The sequence below is a fragment of the Scardinius erythrophthalmus genome, assembly GCF_964197995.2.
Source record: "Scardinius erythrophthalmus genome assembly, chromosome: 3".
Lineage (NCBI taxonomy): Eukaryota > Metazoa > Chordata > Actinopteri > Cypriniformes > Leuciscidae > Scardinius > Scardinius erythrophthalmus.
In genome coordinates, this window is record NC_138223.1 from 42,172,417 (window position 1) to 42,193,259 (window position 20,843).

General features: G+C 44.3%; 1 protein-coding gene across 1 annotated transcript in view; it reads right to left on the reverse strand.

Annotated features, from left to right (window-relative positions):
- The window catches only part of LOC308688016 (heparan sulfate glucosamine 3-O-sulfotransferase 3B1-like), a 41,555-nt gene extending 29,185 nt beyond the window's left edge, over positions 1–12,370 (reverse strand). The window contains 2 exon segments of the mRNA XM_081360836.1: positions 12,000–12,128; positions 12,212–12,370. The gene's annotated coding sequence lies outside the window, so the exon portion shown is untranslated.
- Between the last annotated feature and the right edge of the window lie 8,473 nt (positions 12,371–20,843).

A 20,843-nucleotide genomic window follows, 5' to 3' on the forward strand; every position in this document is an offset into this window, starting at 1 on the left:
GGACACTTCGCACGATCCGAATCTGCCTCTCCCAGACGCCGCCCATGTGACTGGAAGCAGGTGGGTTCATGACAAAGTTGCATCCCAGCTCTTTCACACGTTCTCGATCCATTCCTTTCATTAATTCTTGGAATTCATTGCGTGCCCCCACAAAGTTTGTGCCTTGATCACTTCGTAGTTGACTCACATTGCCTCTTATAGCAATGAAACAGCGCAACGCATTTAGGAAAGCATCAGTGGAAAGGTCATCCAATACCTCAATGTGGATGGCACGTGAACACATGCAGGTGAATAAAAGCCCATACCTCTTCAGTTCTTTCCTTCCGTCTTTGACATAAAATGGTCCGAAGCAATCCATACCACTATAGGTAAATGGAGGGGTAGCTTCCATCCTCTCTGGTGGAAGGTCGGCCATTTTTTTGTTCCTGATTACACTTTCTGAGTTTTCTGCATTTGATGCATTTGAAAATGAGTGATGACACTTCACTACTACACCCCAGGATCCAAATCCCACTGGCTTGGTTCTGTGCTCGATTTGATCTGTTGGATCCGATTGGCTACGAATACATGAAATCGCTTTTCATCATTGGTAATGTAACCAAGGACAACCTTGGAATCGGTCGAAAAGTATTCCTGCAGATTTTCAATCTCCATTTCTCTCCTTAGCAGAGCACTTATCCTTGTGGCCACGACCGCAGCTGAGAGCTCCAGCCTTGGGATTGTTGTTACCTTCGTCGGTGCAACCCTTGCCTTCCCCATAACAAAAGCGCAATGGACTTCTCCAGACTTCGAAACAACCCTAAGGTAAGAACACATTCCATAGCCAGAAACACTGGCATCGGAAAAATGGTGAAGTTCACACTGTTGAATTTCCTTGGCTGCCAATGGTATGTAGTGCCGTGGTATCTCTACCGAAGACAGATTATGAAGGTCTTGGAGCCATGCTTCCCAACGCGGCATGAGGTCGTCAGGAAGTGGCTCATCCCATCCTACCTTGTCTTGGCACATCCTTTGTAGAATCTGTTTACCTTTCAAAATGATAGGTGCCACAAATCCAAGAGGATCAAAAATTGAGGCCACCGTTGACAGTACTCCTCTTCTGGTAAAAGGATGCTCTTTTACGTTCACTCTGAACTGAAACTTATCTGAGCTAATGCACCATTGGACCCCGAGAGCCCGTTCCATCTTGTGCTCGCCCAAGGCCATGTCCAGGTCAGCTGCAACTTCAGCAATTTCTTGCTTTGGGATTGTGGCAAGAACCTTCTTGTTGTTGGTAATGAATTTGTGTAAGCGGAGTTTACCGGTGTTGCAGAGGTCTCTTGCCTCTCTAACAAGCTCGATAGCTTCCTCTTCACTGTCCAAACTTGTTAATCCATCGTCAACATAAAAGTTGCGCTGTATAAATCTCACTGTAGCTTCACTAAACTTGCCTTCTCCTTCTGCAGCCAGGTGTTTGAGCCCACAGTTTGCGCATCCAGGTGACGATGCAGCACCAAACAAGTGCACCTTCATGCGGAACACTGACGGTGGAGCTTCCATATTGCCTCTTTCCCACCACAGAAATCTGAGGTAGTCTTGGTCTCTTGGTGCAACATGAAATTGATGGAACATCCGCTCTACATCACACATGATGGCTACTTGTCCTTTGCGGAAGCGACACAAGACCCCTACAAGGGTATTTGTAAGGTCTGGCCCGGTGAGTAGATGCTCATTCAGTGATGTATTCTGGAACTTAGCTGAGCAATCAAATACCACGCGAATCTTTCCTGGCTTTTGGGGATGGTAGACCCCATGGTGAGGGATATACCACGTGGTCTGATTGGTTACCTCTGACTCTGGAACCTTTTCAGCATCACCTCTTGCTATGATGTCCTCCATAAAAGCCACATAATCTTTGTGATATTGATTATCTTTCTTAAGCCGTTTTTCCAAACATCTGAGTCTATGTTCTGCACACACTTTGTTGTTTGGCAGACTTGGCCTCTCTTCCTTGAAAGGCAATGGCATTTCGTAATGCCCATTTGGCTTTTGCTTGATTCCTTCTTTCAGCTTCACCAAGAACTTAATATCTTCTTGCGACATTAGAACTTCTTCACTAAACTTCTCAGTAAAATCTGACTCAAAGACCTTGAGTATATCTGACGGAGTGATCATTTCCTTGACTTGAGTTCTATAAACAAAATGGACCTCAGACTTGAGCTCTGTAGAGGACTTGGTAGCTGGCTGAACTTTCTTTATGATGATACGGTGACTCACACCGATTTCATCCTCATGATCATAATCAACTTCAGTGCTGCTGTAGCCGATAATGCTCCAACCCAACACAGACCTTTGTGCATATGGCTGGTTTTCTTTGCCCATGATGACATCTCTGGGAAGTAAAGCTTGTGGACAGTTATACCCGATCAACAATCCTACTTCACAGTCGAGCTCTGGAGACATTTCTTCTGCCAAATGTTCCAAGTGAGGCCATGACTTTGTGGTTATGGTTGTAGGTATATGGGATCTGTTTGCTGGTATGTAATCTCTGGTATAGGTTGTTGGGAGTTTGATTTTAGTGTCAGAGCTGATGCCTCTTACCTGTAGTCCTTGCACCTTTTGGCTATTCACCACTTTTGTTTTTGATGTTATCGTGGACACTTTAAGTTTTACTGGCTCTTTCTTGGCACCCAATGTTACAGCTGCATCCTTCAGTATGAAGGTTGTGTCGCTCTGACTATCAAGTAAAGCATACACTAAAACTTGAGTTGAGTTGAGTACTTTTATTATCCCCTTAGGGAAATTTTGTTGCTTGCGTTTCACATACTCGCATACACATACAACACCAGCAATACACGTCACATAATACGAAAAAAGAGAATGAAAGACAATAATAATAAAATAAACAAAAGCATCACTGAGACCCGCTCAGTATGCAGCTGCATTACCTTTGTTCAACAATTTTACTGCCTGTGGCAGGAAGGAGTTTTTCCCCCTGTTTTTAAAAATCGCTGGCATCCTAAACCTTCGCCCGGAAGGTAATCTCTCAAATTTATCAAACAGAGAGTGTCTACTGTCTGCTGTGATTTCTGTTGCTTTACTGAGGCATCTGTTAAGATAAATTTGTTCCAACCCTCTCAAAGAGATACCAATTAGTTTGCTTGCTTTACTTAAAACTTTCCTAATTGAACTCTTTTGTTTCACTGTGGCATTTCCAAACCAGCAAGTGGTACAGAATGTAAAAACACTTTCAATAAAAGAATTATAAAAAAGTCTGAGGACTGAGACATTTATATTAAATGACAACATCTTTCTAAGGAAATAGAGTCTTTGCTGTCCTTTTTTGTTCACAGCCTCTGTCCATTTATCCCACCTCAGTTTATGATCAAAGATGACCCCAAGATATTTATACTCTTCAACACTTTGTATTGGCTCTCCTTTGATAGTAGTTACACTCACTGAAGACTCCTTCCTAAAATCAATGCACATCTCCTTTGTTTTTAAAATATTTAACTTGAGGTTTGACATGTCACACCAAGAAATAAATTCATTTAAAACAGGTCCGTGACTGTCCTCGTCCCCCTTTAGGAGACTGACTAGTGCAGTATCATCTGCAAATTTGATAAAAAATCTGCCTGAGTGTGCACTTATACAGTGATTTGTATACAATATGAACAATAGGGGTGAGAGGACACAGCCTTGTGGGGATCCGACATTAGTAATTTGTTTCTCCGACATTGATCCACCCACACTCACTCTCTGTACTCTATTCCTTAAAAAATCCCGCAACCACATAATCAGTCCCCCATCCAGGTTAAACTCTGTGGTTAATCTTTCGACCAACACAGTTGGCAATATTGTGTTGAAAGCCGATGAAAAATCCGCAAATAGGATTCTCACGTGGTTTTTGGAATCTTCAAGGTGTGAATATACAATATGCAACAATGTTAAAATTGCATCATCTACTCCCCTATTTGACTGATAGGCAAATTGTAAAGGGTCCAATAGATGCTGAGTTTTTGACACTACATACCTTTTAACAAGCCTTTCAAAGCTTTTAAACACCAAAGAGGTCAGTGCAATTGGTCGATAATCACTGAGCTCTAGTGGTTTATTGATTTTAGGCAAGGGTATAATTAGTGAAGTTTTCCAAATAGTTGGTACTATGCATCGATCTAAAGATCTTTGGAATAGGGAAGTAAAAAACCGTGGATAATTGCTCAGCACAGTTTTTTAATACTCGTCCACAGATGCTGTCAGGCCCAGGACTCTTATGAATATTGCAACTATGAAACATTTTCTTTACATCCGCCTCTTTGATGATAAAGTTATTAGTTGATGTAAATAAAGTTTCCTCATCCCTGTTAATATTCTCACTATTTCCTTCAAAACGTGAAAAAAAAAATATTTAACTTATTTGCTAACTCCAGATCCCTACTTTTGCTATCTGTGATCGTTATATTTGTATTATATGTTCCTTGTCCTTTATGTGGTACACTAATCATCGTCCTGACACCTTGCCATGCCTGTTTTGAATTACCTTGTGACATTTTAGCCTCAATTTTTTGTTTATATAGGGCCTTATCTACCTTAATTTGTCTTTTAATTTCCCTTTGAATATCCCTTTTAACTAAAACATCATTATTATAATAATTATATGCTACCTTCTTCTTATTTAACAGTTGTTTAAGTTTCTTTGATACCCACGGTTTATTATTTGGAAATACTTTATACGTTTTCGTGGGTAAAACTGACTCCACACAAAAATTTATGTAATCAGATACCACATCTGTGTGAATGTCCAGATCAGGGGATTCAAATATGTCCCACATAGTGCAATCGAAACATCCTTGAAGGCACATAATACTCTCTTCATCCCAAATTTTTACAGTCTTAATCTGAGGCTTTTCTCTTCCAAGGAGCCTTTGATACTTTGGTCGAAGATTAACAACGGCATGGTCGGATTTGCCCAAGGGAGGTAGCGTCGAGGCAGAAAAGGCATCTTTGACGTTGCCATAACATTTGTCCAGTGTCTTATTTTTCCTGATGCAACAGTTCACATACTGATAATAAGTTCTCAGACAGTTTTTTAAGGAGCAATTATTAAAATCTCCTAAGATAAATTTGGGAGCATCAGGAGACAGAGTATCGAGTCTTTGTGAAAGTTGATATAACACATCAGAGACTTTTGCTGAGTTTGCCAGCGGATGTATGTAAACAACAGTAAAAAAACAGCTGTGGGAACTCCCGAGGGAGATAGAATGGTCTGAGTGATACACTCAGTAGTTCGATATCAGGAGTACAGAGAGATTCTCTTACCACCACTTGTCTGCACCAGTTGTCCCTAACGAGAAAGCAAACTCCTCCGCCGCGTGACTTAGCTGTGATATCCGGATCGCGATCCGTTCGATACACCGTGAAGCCAGTTGGTTCAACCTCTCTTGACGGGGTACTCTCATTCAGCCACGTTTCTGTGATTGCTAACACACAAGCATTTCTATATTCATTTAGGTACTATGGAATGATTTTCCGGACATTTTTCAAAAGGAATTGCAAATTGTATTTGCAATTGCGTTTTCAAATTGTGGACGCATAAAATGTGACATAATCCAAACGCAAATGCAAATCGCGCATTACGGTTTGCATTTTCGTTTAAGCGAACGCACAGTGACTGCCAAATTTAAAATGGAAATGCAAAGTCCGTTTGCAACTGTGTTTCCCATATCTTATGAGTCTTGACCCTGTCATATTTAAATAGCAATTTCAATTACCACGTCTGCTTTTTCACTTTCTCAGCGTCGCGTATGTAGCCAGCCAAAACTCAAATGAAATCGCAATTCCCTTAGTATTTCCATTTCCGATGCCTTACACGGAAACCTGTCAATCAGCGTCAAGGGTGGGATTATGCTATGGGGCGTGTTTGTGTTGGGACGTGACGTCACTCACAGTCGACGGTTAAGAGGTGATGCCCTGAACAGATAGACGCCGATTTATTTTAAACAATGGAGGTAGTTGGTGAAATTGTGGAGGACCTTATGATGCTCGCGCAGCAAGTTGATGACAGTACATCCTCTACAGATGTCCTCTTACTCAGAAGCCATTTCATTTTGGATAAGTTAAATGTTTTCGTGGCCTTGACCAACAGCAACATCAGTAATGTTGTCTTCGCCAACCTCAGTGAAGTAGGCTTTTTGTGAAGGACAGGACAACTAAAGAACCTGGACATCCTTTACTGGACATACCACAAGAGATGAGTGTCGGTGCTAGGTCTCACCCCTTCAAATAAGTGTTCTCAATTTGCGAAATTCAATAAAAAATGCTGTCTGTTGCAGTTAAACCTGTGTGTGTGTGTGTGTGTGTGTGTGTGTGTGTGTGTGTGTCACAAGCGGATTTTGATTGTAGGTGGGCCTCCAGAAAACTGGATGGACCAGTTAAAATAAGCCAAAAAAAAAAAAAAAACGGGCTCCCCTTCATCTACGTTTCAGTGCTTTTCTGCGGCTCTGAGGACAGCGACTAACTAGCCTACCTGAATTTAATGCGTAGTTAGCATAGGTTTAAAAAACAAACCGGATTTGTTTGCTGCTTTTTTAATACAATTACAATTTAATTTAATTTATTGTTTAATAAAATTATAGGCTTATTATTTTTTTAGTTTATTAACAGCAACAACAGCTGTAAAGATGAAGTTGACGATCGTCATCTCCGTATAGTGAACGCGCCTATAGAGAGAAATGCACATCATGGATTACATAATCAGAGAGTAGCCTTTTTCTTTTCGTTTTAAATTGTTAAAAAGACATTTTGGGCTTTCTTAAGATATATTTCATGTCTGTGAGGCATACTTGAGTTTCGTTAAGTTAGGATGAGATGCGCTCCTGTTCACGAGCAATGCAATGACCGCGCGCGCGCCACCATGATTTTATTGTCTGCTATATTTCCTTTTTAATTTATTAAATCCAGGCAATAAAAAAATTATTGGTTGATAAAAAAATTATTAAAATTAAGATACAATTTATACAAAACGAAATTCACTTAAAAAGGCTTTCTACAAAACAAAAAGTGGTCAAAATCATGTCTGACCCACATCTCTCGATATATTGCGCATCCTATCTTACTCGTGCGGTTCACTTTTCATAATCAACATAGATGAAAAAATAACATTATAATATTTTAACAAATATGAAACTAAATGAGCTTATTTAATGGCTACAACACGTATAGTATACAGACTCTCTATTTGTACAAATTGCTGCACATTCATTTTATTCTGAATTTTGCACGCATAAGTTGAAAGGCATTTTGCATGCATAGTAAAACATATCTGCAACATTTATCAAGTTCACTGTTAATTATCTGTTATTAATTATTATCTTAATGAATAATGTAACAAGGACGAAGCATGTAAACTGCGTTGTTTAGAATGGAATGGATCGCAAATAGATCCGAATGAAGAAACGTACAAAACCATAGTAGAAATGGATGGACCCGGGCCTAAAATGTAGCGCCGCGGCTGGTGTGTGTGTGTGTGTGTGTGTGTGTGTGTGTGTGTGTGTGTGTGTGTGAGAGAGAGAGAGAGAGAGAGAGAGAGAGAGAGAGAGAGAGAGAGAGAGAGAGAGAGAGAGAGAATGTTTGTTCCATTTTACATTTATGGTGTAGTCAATTTGTTTAGATTTATGTGGGATTTAATCATTTTAAATTAATCTCAACTGTGAAATGGACAAAAACAAAATTATACATAGGCTACTTTCAGACCAATTAAATCAAACCCAGGTTTTTTTGTGTGTTTAGACAAATAATGTAACAAAAGTCACAAAATTCCATGACACTGAGATAAGGGAGATATGTTTTTTTGAATGGGGGGGGGGGGGGAATATCAAATGAGATCCAGAACCCAAAGACAACATGAGGGTTTAAGAAATATTCATTTTAAACTAAACCAAAACCAAATCTTTATCTCAGTGTCATGGAATTTTGTGACTTTTGTTACATTACCTACATCTGTAGAGGATGTACTGTCATCAACTTGCTGCGCGAGCGTCATAAGGTCCTCCACAATTTCACCAACTACCTCCATTGTTTAAAATAAATCGGCGTCTATCTGTTCAGGGCATCACCTCTTAACCGTCGACTGTGAGTGACGTCACGTCCCAACACAAACACGCCCCATAGCATAATCCCACCCTTGACGCTGATTGACAGGTTTCGTGTAAGGCATCGGAAATGGAAATACTAAGGGAATTGCGATTTCATTTGAGTTTTGGCTGGCTACGTACGCGACGCTGAGAAAGTGAAAAAGCAGACGTGGTAATTGAAATTGCTATTTAAATATGACAGGGTCAAGACTCGTAAGATATGGGAAACACAGTTGCAAACGGACTTTGCATTTCCATTTTAAATTTGGCAGTCACTGTGCGTTCGCTTAAACGAAAATGCAAACGGTAATGCGCGATTTGCATTTGCGTTTGGATTATGTCACATTTTATGCGTCCACAATTTGAAAACGCAATTGCAAATACAATTTGCAATTCCTTTTGAAAAATGTCCGGAATATCATTCCATAAGGTACAGTAGATTTGCTGTTAGTTCATCCATTTTACCCCTAAGGGACTGGGCATTCATTAGTAAGGTTGTGGGCAGGGGTAATTTACTTCCCATTCTTTTTAGTCTCTGGCGGATCCCACCTCTCTTTCCTCGTCTCCGGTTTCTTTTTGTTTGAGTAGTCTTATCTTGTGGAGGTTGTAAATAACTTGGTATGCGATGATAAGATGATGTCTCCGCAAATTTACTATACTGTAGTAAGAATTCACGGCTATACCGAACAACCCCGCCAGCGGCGTTTTCGGCACTTAGTGCACAAATTAAATTAATACTTAGAATCCAGATGACAATTCCCACAATCCATCCATGAAACTCCATTGTTGCGAATTGTGCACCACGCAGCAGCAGCCAAAAAAATAATAATAAAAATAAAATAAACAACGGCAGTCAGTCACTCAACAAACAAACAACTCAGACAGCGCACGTGAAACACAGCAGGTCGCCACAGAGCAGCGCCCGGAAGTTCCTTCACCGGACCTTCCTTGTCTGGTTCCGTTGTCGTGGAGACATAGACTGGAACAATAGATGAAGTATGCGTACTGCTCTTCTCTTGAACAACTCGGTTAGAGGTAGCTTGCTGTATTTCAACTGATTCAGACTGTTGGTTCTTGTCTCCTTTGTTTTCTTTTGATCTTTCTTGTTTTATTCTTACTCCTTGCTCTTGGTCTTTCTTCCCACGATCTTGATGTAGGCATGTAGGGTGGCGTTTTCCACACAAGTCACACACACTCCTGGATGTGCAAGCTCTGGAGTTATGGCCGATCCTAAGGCAGCCAAAACACAATTTCTCCAGTTGGACAAACTTAACTCTTTCTTCAACTGGTTTTTCCCTAATCTTGAGACATTTATGGAGAGTATGGCCTTTTTTCTTGCAAAACAAGCATGTGATGTTTGTCTTCTCAATTGTGTTAGTAGTGAAAGTCTTTGCACTAAAGTTTTGATTCCGTTGATACTTAGACTGTTCTCGTTCTGTTGGCTTTGATCTTTCTTGGTCAGTTGACTTCACTGCATATAATGATGTGATGGGGTTGCATGCAATTCGAGCCTCCATGTTGAGAAATCTCACAAAGTATCTGAAGTCAGGGAACATTTTGTGTCCATCTTGATAAATTGTGGCTTCTCTGTTCCAGCGTGAGCTCAACCAATCCGGGAGCTTGCCAGTAATCCTTTGGTTTTCCACACAGTCGTTGAGTGTTTGTAGACCTTGAACATATGGCATAGCTGATTCCACACTGCTCAGGAAATCAACAAACTCACGAAGATTTTCGCTGTCCTTGGGGCCAATTTTATGCCATGTATGTATCTTGTCACGGTATGACTTGGCAACTATGAATGGATTACCAAATCTGTCTTCAAGTATGTCCCAGGCAGCACGATAAGCTGTTTCTGTTCCTACAAGGAAATGGCCTTCTATAGCTCTCTTGGCTGAGCCACCAACGTACTTACGTAAAAAGAAGAGCTTTTCTTGAGCTAGCAGGTTCTTGCGATCAATCAGAGTAAAGAAGGAAAGCTTCCAATCATTGTACTTGAGAGGATCTCCTTTAAAAACTTCAGGTTCTGGGATTGGAACTCGATTAGCTGTGATTGCTTCAGCAAGAGTTCTCACAAGGTCATTGGAAGCTTCATGAGAGGTTAAAAAGGCTTGAGTAGCTGGAGCTTGAGTGGTTGGGAGTTGTTGCATGAGTGGAAGTGCAGTTGGGGTGATGACTTGACTTACAGGGACTTGAGAAAATGTGGCTGGCTGTGGAACAGAACATGAGGTGTAAATGGATGGATATGGAAGAGGGTTTTTAGTAGCTGTAACCTCATGTGGGCGATGGACTTGATTGGGCTTGGCTTGTTGCGCAGGAAGAGCTTGAGAGACTGGTGCTTGATAGGAGGGAAAAAATGGATCCATTAAAGGGTTAAGTGCAAAAGGTGGATCGACAGATTCTGAATAAACCTGCAGTCTTGCTTGAGCTGCAACATGCCCTTTAAGTTCTTCTAGCCTTTCTACTTCTCTTCTTTTCCCTTCCAACTTCATTTTTCTATCAGCACTTTCTACTATGAACTGAGCTCTTTTTTTAGCATTCTCTGCTTCAATTTCCCTTTCTTTAGCTTCTCTTTTAGCCTTCAAGATTTGATCTTCCACCTCAAGTCTTTGAATTTCTTCCTTCTGCTGATGTTGTGCATTTGTTATCTTTATCACCTCTTGCGTAGCCGCAACTTCAGCTGCCGCTTGTTTTGCATTAAAGGACAGGATGGAAGAATGTCTGGATACTTTAGAAGACGCTTTTGACTTAGCGGTGTGAGCTGAGGAAACACTAGAAACTGTGCTGTCAAACACTGACTTAGCATCAGGCCAAGATATGATTTCTGAATCATCACCACTGCGGAAACGTTGAACATTTGTATTTGCAATCCTAGTGAATGCCTGGCATGTGTCATTCATTCTCCGAATGTCAGGTTCAGGACTAGAAGTGGCTCTTATTTTAAGGTAAGTATTGTCCACGTCAACTTGAATGGTGTTGATTGCATTTACAATCTCATCAATCAGATCATCAGCATCATTATTCTTAATGGACCGTTTTAAGCCATTGATGTGATACTTCCATCTTCTGTACATCCTTACAAAACTCACATTTAGATCCTTCAATTTGTCATCTAACAGAGCTTTTCCCTTTTCAGTGAGCTTTTGTGTGCGTCCAGATTTCCTAATTGCAGGAGGCAGTTGAGTATCATTCGCACCAACCTGAGATTGTGTGTCCTGCGCTGTGTCTTCAACTTGCCCATCAGCGTCAGCTTGCTGTGATAGGGTAGTCTGCTCTGTGTCACTATCTTCTTGAAGGTCTCCAAGAGTGACCTCTTCAGTTGGAAAAGCGCTTTCCTTTGAGTGTGACATATTAAATGTACAGAGTCTTAAATGTGATGATATTTGAATGAAATGTATTCAGTTCTCTAATGTGTGCAAATATGAAATAAAATGTAAAAATAAATCTCTTTGATTACCTTAGCTTAACCTTTGAATAATGCACAATAAACACTACAGTATCATAAGAAACACACTTCAATAAATGAGCAATAAAAAGGCAATTAAAGTGAGGAAAAAATAAATAATTTGTCACAGTCTAAATATGAAAAACTCACTTGCAAGACCAATACTTAGATATAAACTTAAAACATCTTATATTCAACTGGAAGAATGGTTAATTTACTTGTCTACTTAGTTTCTTTGATTCTTACTAGATAATCAACTGCAGGAAGAAATAATGTCCACTGTTGCTTTAAAGAAAAAATAAAAACACAAATCAAACGTTCGTGTGCTATAATGGCAGTACTTGCGCTACTTTCAAAACACTCTTTTTGACGTGCTTGCTTGTTTAGCCTTGTCCACTTGCCCTTTGGATTCACACAAACAATTCACAAGGTGGCGTCTCCTTTACCGCACGTGGCCTGCTCGTCCATCTTCGTCCGCTCGGAGTCTTCACCGACGCAGAAGTGTTCTACTATGCCGCCCATTGATCGAATGCGAGACTCCAGTTCCGTTAACAGATGTTTATTACACCGTAGAACTAAAAGTTCAGGTAAACAAAATAGACAACATTATATATTGCAATCGTTATATAAATAACAAAGAATACAAAGTAGTACTGACCACTTTAGCCTGCTTATCAACCAACGGCAGAGTACTTTTCCAGAAGCAATCTTCAGTCAAAATTGTATTCTTCAGCTTATACACAGTTGAAGTAAACACCACGAATCATGGATTATAAAGAATAAAAAAAAAATGAAACTAGACAGGTGTCACTGCTACATGTGCGCTTGGTCTCTGCGCTTTGCTTACGGAGCTTACCGAAGCTACTTCCGGTTTTCGGCATGTCAAAATAAAAGTACGTGCGCATTTCAAAATAAATTCAAAAAAGCAGCTGCATTTACATAGATAGATAGATAGATAGATAGATAGATAGATAGATAGATAGATAGATAGATAGATAGATAGATAGATAGATAGATAGATAGATAGATAGATAGATTAGTTAAAAAGAAAGAAAAAAGATAGATTAGTGAAAAAGATAGATAGATTAGTTAGAAAGAAAATTAGATTAGTCAGAATGATAGATTAGTTAAAAAGAAAGAAAGAAAGATTAGTTAGAAAGAAACATAGATAGATTAGTTAGAAAGAAAAAGAAAAAAGAAATTAGTTAGTAAGAATGAAAGAAAAATAGAAAAAGATAAAAGGAAGAAAGAAAGAAAGATGGTAAGAGAAAGAAAGAAAGAAAGAAAGAAAGAAAGAAAGAAAGAAAGAAAGAAAGAAAGAAAGAAAGAAAGAAAAGAAAGATTGTAAGAAAGAAAGATGGTTAGAAAGAAAGAAAGAAAGATGGTAAGAAAGAAGGAAAGAAAGACAGAAAGAAAGACAGAAAGAAAGAAAGAAAGAAAGAAAGAAAGAAAGAAAGAAAGAAAGAAAGAAAGAAGGAAAGAAAGATGGTAAGAAAGAAAGAAAGAAAGAAAGAAAGAAAGAAAGAAAGATGGTAAGAGAAAGAAAGAAAGATGGTAAGAGAAAGAAAGAAAGAAAGAAAGAAAGAAAGAAAGAAAGAAAGAAAGAAAGAAAGAAAGAAAGAGAAGGAAAGAAAGAAAGAACGAAAGAAAGATGGTAAGAAAGAAGGAAAGAAAGACAGAAAAAAAGAAAGAAGGTTAGAAAGAAGGAAAGAAAGATGGTAAGAAAGAAAGAAAGAAAGAAAGAAAGAAAGAAAGAAAGAAAGAAAGAAAGAAAGAAAGAAAGAAAGAAATAAGGAAGGAAAGAAGGAAAGAAAGATGGTAAGAAAGAAAGAAAGAAAGAAAGAAAGATGGTAAGAGAAAGAAAGAAAGAAGGTTAGAAAGAAGGAAAGAAAGATGGTAAGAAAGAAAGAAAGAAAGAAAGAAAGAAAGAAAGAAAGAAAGAAAGAAAGAAAGAAATAAGGAAGGAAAGAAGGAAAGAAAGAAAGAAAGATGGTAAGAGAAAGAGAGAAAGAAAGAAAGAAAGAAAGAAAGAAAGAAAGAAAGACAGACAGAAAAAGATAAAAGGAAGAAAGAAAGAAAGATGGTAAGAGAAAGAGAGTTTTGAGTTTTTAACAACAACTTTTATTTCTTAGAGCTTCACACTGCAATTGTTACATTCTAATCACATTCTCACATATTATTAGAGGTCGACCGATATGGTTTTTTTCAGGCCGATGCCGATGCCGATCTTTTGAAATCCGGGTTGGCCGATGGCCGATAAATGCTGCCGATTTATTTTGGCCGATTATGCGCTTGTTTTTAACCTCTATTTGAAAGATAAAATGTAATACAAATAATCTACAAAAAGACCTTGAGATATGTTTGGTAATTGTACCTGAATGAATTGAAAATTAATTTGCTACATTTAAGATTAATATATTTGTTTTCCTTAACATTTTAATTAACAGTAACTTAAACACTTTGCGGTTTGAATGATGTCCTGATAAACAAAATGGCAGAGTATGTTTTTATGTTTCCACTGTTCGCCTCAGACACGCGCGCGCGCACACAAATATAAGTAAACACTTTGTGACTTTAAACACACGCGACTTTTCGATTGCGCCCGCGCGCCTCTCTCTCTCTCTCTCTCTCTCTCTCTCTCTCTCACACACACACACACATACACCAGCATTGCAATCTTTACATCGCAGCCTGAGCTAAGGCGGGGCTACAGATTTAGGTGTCCCTAAAGAACCCGCATCTAACAGTAGTTCCGCATTACTTTGCACGCGAGTTTTATTTATTTTTATAGCGTGTATTCTCCGTGGAAATGTATACACCGAACTGTGACGCCGGTACCGATTCGGTTCAATACGAATAACTTACATGTACCGTTCCACCCCTAATCTACAGTGAAATACAGTCACACATTACACTGTTTGGCCAGCATTTTAACCGTGTTTAATCCAGCTACTAGCTAACGGTATGCTAAAGTTAACTTCTGACTAGCGTCACGTGCAGCGAAGCGATGTTTCTGTTATTCTAACGTCCGTTTTCAAAGCATCCAAGAGAAGCACAGACATAACAGTAGCACTGAAATGAAGCACAGAAATCGTACTCGGTTACTAACGTAACCTCGGTTCTCTCTAGAGAGAGGAACGAGTACTGCGTAGAATACGCTAGGGGAAAATCCTTTTCCACGAGAATACTGAAGCCAACAAAATTATCCTTAATTTTGCATTAATGTAAAACGCGTTGCGGCAGCATACAGACATAGGCGAGGCAGCTCGCGCGCCTATTGGCTGGTCTGCTGGCAACTGCTTAAGCCTATCGAGCGAGACCTAGAGTGACGTCAGACCCAATGAGGGCGCTTCGCGCCCTCTGCGTCACGTCCCGCCGAAACGGGCGTGGCTTAGGTCTATAAATACCGCTCGCAGGCATTAATTCTCTGGTTTTTCATAGTCGAAGCAACCAGAGCGCGTGCAGGCACGGCAGGATACGCAGTACTCGTTCCTCTCTCTAGAGAGAACCGAGGTTACGTTAGTAACCGAGTACGTTCTCTTACGAGAGATACTCTCGTACTGCGTAGAATACGCTAGGGGAACCTAATGTAAAACGCCGTGCGTGCTGGGATCTGATACCATAGACTCAAGGGCGACAGCCCGGAGTTCATACAGTACATAATCACCCAGGGGACCCACAGGGAGTCCTGGAAGAAAAAAGGGGGGTTAGCCACTATCTTCCTTATAGCAGCATAGAGCAAGGATTGCAGTACTCAATAGCTGCATAACTGGCAACGCCAGCTATGAGATTTTGGCCATACTAGACCGACAGTAGTCTGGCCTGTAGTGCGGGAACCTCTAGGTTGTAAAACCTTATAAATGTAGACGGAGAGGCCCAGCCTGCCGCCATACAAATATCTTGCAAGGCAATCCCACTTGACCATGCCCACGATGAAGCCATGCTTCTCGTGGAGTGCGCTTTGACACCCAGCGGGCACTGCATGCCCTTGGTTGTGTAAGCTAGCGCTATCGCGTCCACTACCCATCTGGATAGGGTCTGTTTCGAAGCGGCTTGTCCCTTAGAACGTCCGCTGAACGAAACAAATAGCTGCTCCGTCTGTCTGAAAACAGACGAGCGAGACACATAAGCTCTTAACGCCCTGACTGGGCAAAGGGAGCTTTCATCCATATTTCCTTCAGTGACCGGCAGGGCAGACAGGGAAATGACCTGTGCTCTGAACGGTGTATTGAGGGATTTAGGAACATAACCGTGCTTAGGTTTGAGTATAACTCTAGAGTCATTCGGCCCAAATTCCATGCACGTCGCGCTTACTGAGAGCGCGTGTAAGTCCCCTATGCGCTTCACTGAAGCGAGAGCCAGAAGAAACGCCGTCTTGAAAGACAGGTGTTTAAGATCAATCTCCTGCAAGGGCTCAAATGGATGACCTTTCATGGCTTCCAGTACCGTAGAAAGGTCCCATATAGGGACTGTGGGAGGTCTGGGAGGATTCAGTCTCTTAGCTCCACGAAGGAAGCGAATAACTAAATCATTCCTTCCAATAGACTGGCCGAGCGTGGTCGAAGAGAACATTGCTATGGCCGCTACATAGACTTTGAGCGTGGAAGGGGACCTGCCCTTATCCAACAGCTCCTGTAGGAAGGAAAGAACCTCCGTCACACCGCAATGCAGGGGTGACACACCACGAGCTGTGAACCAGCTAGAGAACACTGACCATTTTGAGGCATAGAGACGTCGCGTAGACGGAGCTCTGGCCTGTGTGATAGTGTTTAGCACTCCCTGTGGGAGGTCAGCGGGTACCCGTTGATGGCCCACACATGGAGGGACCACAGCTCTGGGTGAGGATGCCAAATCGAGCCGTTGGCTTGAGAGAGGAGATCCCTCCTCAGAGGCACTGGCCACGGGGCGGTGCTTGCTAACTGCATCACGATTGGGAACCAAGGTTGGCTCATCCAAAGTGGGGCTACAAGCAGCACTGAGCATCCTTCTTCCCTGACCCGTTCTATCACCTGAGTCAGGAGGGAGACGGGGGGAAAAGCGTAGAGAGGACGGCGAGGCCACTCGTGGGTCAGCGCGTCCTTGCTCTTCGAGAAAAATTCTGGACAGTGAGCGTTTTCCTGAGACGCGAACAGGTCTACTTCCGCTCTGCCGAATTTCTTCCACAGCAGCTGGACTGTCTGTGGGTGCAAAGACCATTCCCCTGTTGGAACTTGGTTCCTGGACAGTCTGTCTGGTCCTATGTTTAGGAGCCCTGGCACGTGCGCTGCTCTCAGCGAGAGCAGGTTGCTGCGGGCCCATATCAGGAGGCGCTTGGTTAGCCTGTACAGAGTCAGGGACCTGAGGCCGCCCTGGCGATTTATGTAGGACACCACTGAGACGTTGTCTGAACGTATTAGCACGTGGTGTCCCTGTATGAGGGGACAAAAGCGCGTGAGCGCTTTGCTCACTGCCAACATTTCGAGGCAGTTGATATGTAAGAGCTTCTCCCGCTTTGACCATAGGCCAAAAAACGGTCTGCCCTCGAGCAGCGCTCCCCATCCCGAGGTGGATGCGTCCGTGGACACCACCATCACTCTCGAGGAAGTCCCCAGGCTTACACCTGATTGGTACCAGTCTTTTGCCACCCAAGGTTTCAAAGCTGCAATGCATGCTCGATTGACCTTGACGCGAAGCCGACCGGAGGCCCACGCTGAGCGTGGTACTCTCTTTCTGAGCCAGAACTGCAGTGGGCGCATGCGCAGAAGGCCCAACTGGAGAACTGAAGATGCTGAGGCCATCAGGCCGAGCATCCTTTGAAAAGCTCTGAGAGGGACTATCGCGCCGCAGCGGAACGCGCCGGCTGCGCGACGAATGTCTAGTGTGCGCTGAGATGACAGGCGTGCTGTCATTAGCAGCGAGTTCAGCTCTATTCCCAGAAAAGATATAATCTGTCTGGGGAAAAGTGAGCTCTTCTCCCAATTCACTGTGAGACCGAGATTCTCGAGGTGATCGAGTAAAATGGTCCTGTGCTCTACGAGCTCTGAGCGAGATTGGGCTAGAATCAGCCAGTCGTCCAGATAGTTCAGCACTCGTATGCCCCGTAATCTGAGGGGTGCGAGCGCTGCATCCATGCACTTCGTAAATGTACGGGGTGCCAGGGACAAGCCGAAAGGCAGGACTGTGTACTGATATGCCTGGCCCTCGAAGGCGAATCTCAAAAATCGCCTGTGACGTGACGCTATCTGTATTTGAAAATACGCGTCTTTTAGATCTATTGACACAAACCAGTCCCCCTGGCGGACGTGCGCGAGGATTTTTCTGGTTGTGAGCATCCTGAACTGGCGCTTCATAAGCGCTCTGTTCAACTGCCGCAGATCTAGTATGGGTCTTTCTTGGGCACCAGGAAGTATCTGCTGTACAACCCCCCTTCGCTTTGAGCTTGAGATAGGGGTTCTATAGCCCCTTTGCTCAACAGTTTCAAAATCTCGGTTCGAAGTAGATGGGCTACTTTCGATTCTACCGTGGTCTCGACGCGCGCCGTGAAGCGGCGGGGGCGTCGGCGAAACTGCAGCGAATAGCCTCCTTTTATGACGTTCAGCACCCATCTCGAAACCCCGGGAAGCTTTTCCCACGCAGGTGCGCGAGTAGCTAGGGGCCGGATGCGAAGCGCGCTCTGATCGGCTCGCGATGCAGCGGCTTTTGTGTGCTGTGACATAAGCGTCGCGCTCATGACGTCTGAGGCAGGGGGCGCGCTGATAACAGCGGGCAGAATGCCCGCGCTCGACTCCTCCGCAGTGTTTAGCTGAGAGGAGGAGGGCTGGGCTAGTTTCATGTCTGTGTGTGGGCGTGGGCGCGGAGCGGCGGGCACGTACACCACCTTTGCAGCATTGCCCGCGTGAGCAGAGCATATGCATACGGGTCCTGTATTCACAGGGACCGTGAGACATGTGGGAAGTAGCGTTAGTGGTCACTGGGTAGTGGGCACTTTTGCTACATTTGAAGCGCAATCGATCTGAGTCGATTTTATGTGCGCGCGCCCTGTGTGAAGGGCTGTGCTTGTGTGTAGGAATGGGCGCTGAGTAGCGGGCATTTTTTCTACACATGAAACACCGTCGGCCGTGGCCGGGACACCAGAAAATACACTCTTTAAGGGATTTATCTGGGTAGCCGTAAAAACGGCTTTTGTGTGCAGGCAAGCGGGTAATGGAACCGGCTTGTTGGCTGCTAAATACGCTGGACCAGTCACATTTCCTGGAACTGGACGAGCGGCAAGCTTTGGTGGAAGTCCGGCCGCAGCGGGACTTGGACACCGTCGCTTTCCTAGGCGTGCTAGGATGATTTCGGGGCCTCTGGCTTCAACACAACCTTCTGCCGCGGGCCACGCGGGGCGGGGCGGCGGCCGGATGAGCGAGAGCGCGGTCTCGAGCTCTGGGCTTGGCGGTGTTGAGAAAAGGAGGCGGCGGGCGGAGGCTTAGGCTGTGAGCTCTGAGCAGACGGTTTCGCACGGCCTGCTGCAGAACTGGAGCGCTTCGGGAGGAAGTGCTTCATGGCCTGGGTCGCTTTCTGCACCTCAGCGAACCTATCGGCGAAATCTTTGACCGAGGTTCCGAAGAGGCCGGCAGGGGAAAGCGGCGCGTCGAGGAACGCGGTGCGCTCCGACTCAGACATGTCAGAGAGCGTAAGCCACAGATGTCTCTCAGACACGGTGAGCGAGGCCATGCTCCGTCCGATGGCCTGTGCTGCTGACTTGGTGGCGCGAAGAGCGAGGTCTGTAGCGCTCCTCAAGTCCGGCACACAGATTGCGTCAGGTCCTTTCTCGTCCATCTGGCGGAGGAGATCGGCCTGGTATATCTGAAGCGTGGCCATGGTGTGCAACGCTGACGCGGCCTGCCCGGCGGCGGAGAAAGCGCGGCGGAGCAGAGTCGACGTCGTGCGGCAGGCTTTTGAGGGCAGCGCCATCTTAGCACGCCGTCCAGCGGAGGGCGGGCATAAGTGCGCTGCGATAGCCTCTTCAACCGGCGGCAGGGAGTGGTAGCCTCTGTTCTTTGCGTCATCGACAGCGGAGAACGCCAAAGAGACAGAGGACCGAGTCCTGGTTGAAAAAGGGGAGTTCCAAGATTTAGCGACTTCTTCATGAAGCTCAGGAAGAAAGGGCGCTGGCTTGGATGCAGGTGAAACGCGCTCCCCAGGCAGGAAGAAGCCGTCCAGCCGGTTATGAGCAGGCTGCTCAGGCGTGGTCCACTCGAGGCCGAGGCTCGCCGTGGCCTGAGTGAGCACGCGCATGAGCTCCGCCTCAATGCTCGCTCTCTTTCCCGTAGAAGCACGGGCAGGAGGGGTGGGGTCCTCAGAGCCCGCCCAATCCTCACTGCCTGATGCTATGAGAGAGCAGGAATCCTCCTCTCGAAGCAGCGCATCGATCTCATCAGCGTCATCGACAGAAGCGGCGGCAGACCGCGGCCGCTGTCCGTCCGTGAGCGAAGCTGATGAAACCGGAGAAGCAGGCGGGCGCACCGGCGAGCTTTGACGGCTGGGAGAGGGCTCCGGGATCCGCTGAGCGCGGCGCTTTTTACGGCGCGGCACAACAGCAGGTGTGGGCGCAGTCTCGGTGAACAGTGCCAAGCGAGTCCTCAGAGTCGCTAAAGGCAACAGCTCGCAGTGATGGCAGCCGCCATCAGCGAGCGCGAGAGCTGCGTGTTCTTGACCCAGGCAGGAAGCGCAGATGACATGGCGGTCCCCGTCGCTGAGTGGGGCTCTGCACGAGCCACAAGCAGGCATCTTGAAAAAGACGCAGCTCTTTTAGATAGTGTGAGTCGCGCCGGCGAACACACACACACAGAGTAAGAAAAAGGATATGGGCGCTGGATAGCGCAGCAGGAAGGCGATGAAGGCGGCGCGGCCAGCAGCTTCTCGACTCGTCCCGCTGAGGTGCTCCTTCGACAGCGCGGCTTCTTCTCGGATCCAGCGATGTGAGTTGCTTCGCTGAAGGATGAAAAATCAGAGAATTAATGCCTGCGAGCGGTATTTATAGACCTAAGCCACGCCCGTTTCGGCGGGACGTGACGCAGAGGGCGCGAAGCGCCCTCATTGGGTCTGACGTCACTCTAGGTCTCGCTCGATAGGCTTAAGCAGTTGCCAGCAGACCAGCCAATAGGCGCGCGAGCTGCCTCGCCTATGTCTGTATGCTGCCGCAACGCGTTTTACATTAATGCAAAATTAAGGATAATTTTGTTGGCTTCAGTATTCTCGTGGAAAAGGATTTTCCCCTAGCGTATTCTACGCAGTACGAGAGTATCTCTCGTAAGAGAACCGCG